The sequence below is a fragment of the Geospiza fortis genome, unplaced genomic scaffold, assembly GCF_000277835.1.
Source record: "Geospiza fortis unplaced genomic scaffold, GeoFor_1.0 scaffold757, whole genome shotgun sequence".
NCBI lineage: Eukaryota > Metazoa > Chordata > Aves > Passeriformes > Thraupidae > Geospiza > Geospiza fortis.
In genome coordinates, this window is record NW_005054788.1 from 45,543 (window position 1) to 49,436 (window position 3,894).

Genomic DNA, 3,894 nt, shown 5'->3' on the forward strand with positions numbered 1-3,894 from the left:
AAAGAGAGGGGGTGAGAGGAGAGGCACGGGGAGCGCCCTGATCCTGGGAGTGCTGCGCCCCCAGGCTTCTCCTCAGTGCTCGTGCTGCTCCTGCTCTCAGCACCTCTCAGGCCCTGCTGCTGGGACAGGCTTCAGAGAGGCAGCAAGAAGGATTTCTTGCCAGGAGCTCTCCAGCAGGGCTAGGAAAATAAAGATGTCATGATAGATGGGAAGGGGAGACAGCAGATAACAAACACAAACAGTTTTCTCCTTTGGAATTGGCTTTTCCATCAGCCCCTCCATTGAACATCACCTGACTTTCCTGTGTGAAAAATGCCAATCACTTGTTTTCAAAATTTTAAAAGTTTAATAGTAATAAAAAAATGGTTATACAAATAGTAATACAATTAGATTAATAATAATTTAGACAAGCTGGGTTAGGACAATATGAGACAATAAAGACAAAGAGTGACGGATGTCCGGGTACCTTTTTCCAGGCAGCACGGGCCTAGGAAAAAGGACACCTCTCTAACAAAAGGAGTGATCCTTAAGAGCAATAGCCTGTTGCATATTCATACACTTCATACATGATGCATAAATCCCATTCAAACACAGGATTTTTGTCTGGTCAGTGTCAACTTCTCCTTTCTAACACCCATGGCGCCTTCGAGGCGGGAAGCAGTTTGTTTCTTCTGATAGAAAGCAATAAATTCTTCTCTTCTGAAAGATTTAAGTGTCCTATAGCTGTTATCTCGCTGTGAGTCCTTTCTTTTAAACAAAGCATCTTATATAGCATAGCTTCTATTTTAACAATTTTTTATAACCTAAAACTATACAGTACTTAAGAGAATTAATACAGTATTACTTGCTAACACAACACATATAATATTCATTTTAATATTTGCAAAAAGCCAATCATAAAATACATGCATTTCTCACACCTGGATCGCTTTTCCAGTCTCAGGGGAGAGGCTGAGGAAAGCGTGCAGGACCTCAGCTCATGGTTTGGGTGCCAGCCCATGGTTTGAAAGACAGAGCCTGGAGGAACTGAAGCCTGCAGGGGTGGTCTCTGGCCACCAGGCAGCCAGGAACATGGCACACTTGAAGCATGTTCCAGCTTTCCCAGCTTAGCCAGAGCCACGTGTGTGTAAATGATGTCATGAACTTCAGGCTGGGTGGCTGCAAAACAAAGGGGGCAGAACTGACTTCTCTGAAGTGTTGCCATGGTTTGGTCAGCTTGGGTTTGGCACTGAGCTGGTTTGGTCAAAACCAGCCTGAGCAGAACAAGAAGTTGGATTGCAGAGGAGGAAGAGAGCAGCAGAAAGAAATGTTTGTTCTGTTCAACCCCAAAGATACTATTTTTTCCTCTCCTAGTAAGTTGTAAGGCTTGAGTCTGTAGCTGAAGTTTGGCCATTTTTAATTTAGCTTATGTGTGATGGAAATAAGATGGAATCATGTTTGCAGCTTGAAGACAATCGTGGAATACTTGAAAAGAAACAAAAGTGGCCCAGTCTCTGTCAGGGCCGTGAAGAGAGGTCAGTGCCCAGCAGCAGAGCAGCTCTGGCTCTGTGCCCATCTCTGCTCCAGGCAGAACTGGCACTGCCAAGGAGCAGAGGTTCCATCTTGCTGGGATCACTGAATGCTCTGAAAACTGAAGGGAAAGGGAATAAACTTCCCCTGACAATGGACATGGACCTGGCAGCTGTTTTTTTCCAACCCAGTGACTCTCTTTTCTCTCCTGGGGCTTTGCTGCTCTCCCTGGCAGCTCTCACACTGATCCCTGGGGCTGGTTATGAGCCCTCAGCCCCCAGTTCAGCCCAGTTCAGCCCAGTTCCCTGTCCTTGCTGCTCTGGAGGTGGCACCAGGGTAGCCCTTGCCTAAATTTGCATTTTGTGTACAATAAACAGCATTTTGTATACAATAAACTGATGTTTGCATACAATAAACTGCATTTTTATACAATAAGCAGCATTGTGTGTACAACAAACTGATGTTTGGATGCAAGAAAGGCTGCTGCCTTACGTGGTGCTGGGATTTCACCTGAGTTTTCTGGGAGTGCACTTGGGTTTCAGCAGAATATTTGAATGTCAGAGGGGAGGTGTAGAGCTGATAGGAAATGCTGCTGTGTGGGAGCAGTGTAAATTCCGACAGCGGGGACTGTGGCAGCACTCTGCTCTCATCTCTGACAGGATGAGTTTCTTTTCTCTGTGCCCTGAAAACCAGACCTCTCTGCTTATCTCTGCTCGAACTGTGTGCTCCTGTTCCTCCAAATTCATTTACAGAAGAGGGGAGTCATGGGCAGTGCAAAACCTGCCTGATTTCAGAATTTTTTCTCTTCCTGTTACTCTTTTGAGACTGCAGTAGTTGCAAAGAGGAATCTCACCTCCAAAAGCAAAGAGAGAATGGTGGGGATTTTTAAATTGCAGTTTTTCTGTGGCTTTCAGAAAGACCAGGATTTTATTGTGTACAAACACATTCTATTTGTAGTTGTAGCTTTGAAGGGAATGCCCCCAGCAGGAACAGATCCTCCCAAAGCTGCCACTTTCATGACTCTGCATATCAGGAGCTGGGGCTTTTGAAAGAAAGCCCCAGCAAGAAATCGGAAAAGCAACTTTAAGCTTAAACTGTACCATACAAACTCATGGGATTGGATAGTTGTGGTCATCCAGAGCCAGGAGCAAAGGGCTTCAGGGAAGCACTGCAGAGAAGCAGCTGTGTTTCCTCAGGGCTGTCTGCCCTCCATCCACCCCACGCCCTCAGGCCACTGGGGATGCTTTTGGCCAAGCCCTGCACAAAGGCTCCAGTGCTCACTGCTGCTAGAAGGAAAGGAGTCTGAGTTCCCCAGATCTCTAGCTCATGCTTCTTTGCTCAGCAGAATAATTGAAGAATTGCATGGAAATGTCTTGTCTATGTGCCAGTTTGGTTGTTGAGCCTTGTGCTAACTGTCAGCCCCAGGGCTAAAAGCTGTGCCCGTTATGGCAGAAAGGGTGGAGCAGAGGTGACTCCGTCATCTGGCACATGAGAAGGGTCCCTCACACCTTCCCTCAGATCTCAGTCACTGGAAAAGCTTCAAGGAGCAGTGAGGAGCTCCTGATGGAGCTGTGGGTATGAAATAAGGGCGAGGAGCTGTGTTGGTGGCTGTGTGCAGTAGGGCTGTTGTCACTGACATATTTCATGAAAATCCTTTTGCTAGGATTTTTCTTCTGAGGAGCTGAGAAGCCTCAGAAAATAAATGTGAACAGTAACTATCTGATGGCTGTGGGATGTGGTTTGGAGGTTGCTTACCCACAGGTGCATCTTTGATTGGTTGCATGTGAATTGTTTTTAATTAATGGCCAATCCCAGTCCAGCCGTGTCAGACTCTCTGGGTCTGTCATGAGATTTTTATTCCTTTCCTTTCTAGCCTTCTGATGTCTCCTTGCTCTTTCTTTAGTATAGTTTCAGTATATAATTGTCTTTTAATATAAGACTATTAATAATATTTCATATACTATATTAATATAAGATATTATAATAAAGGATGTAAGAATATATATTATATCAATAGTAATATAATAATAATATAATATAATATAATATAATATAATATAATATAATATAATATAATATAATATAATATAATATAATATAATATAATATAATATAATATAACACTACGTCTGCCTTCTGAAACATGGAGTCAAGATTCTCATCTCTTCCCTCATCCTGGGGATCCACAAACACCACCAAGGGGTACGATATCACAGGCAATAAAGATGGGAGAAAATTGCATGCAGAGGGACTTTCAAGAAGCTGTGGCCACTGTTAAGGACCACAGTTAGGTCCTTTTCATTAGGACTCCTTTTCAAAACAGTCTGAGCTCCCAGAGCCCTGTTCCGAATTCACGGAGCATTTCTGGACGCTGCAGGAGCCGGA

General features: G+C 44.2%; 1 protein-coding gene across 1 annotated transcript in view; it reads right to left on the bottom strand.

Moving 5' to 3' along the window:
• SPATA16 (spermatogenesis associated 16) overlaps nt 1-3,894 on the bottom strand; it is a 17,798-nt gene that overhangs the window by 4,891 nt on the left and 9,013 nt on the right. The window lies entirely within an intron of this gene.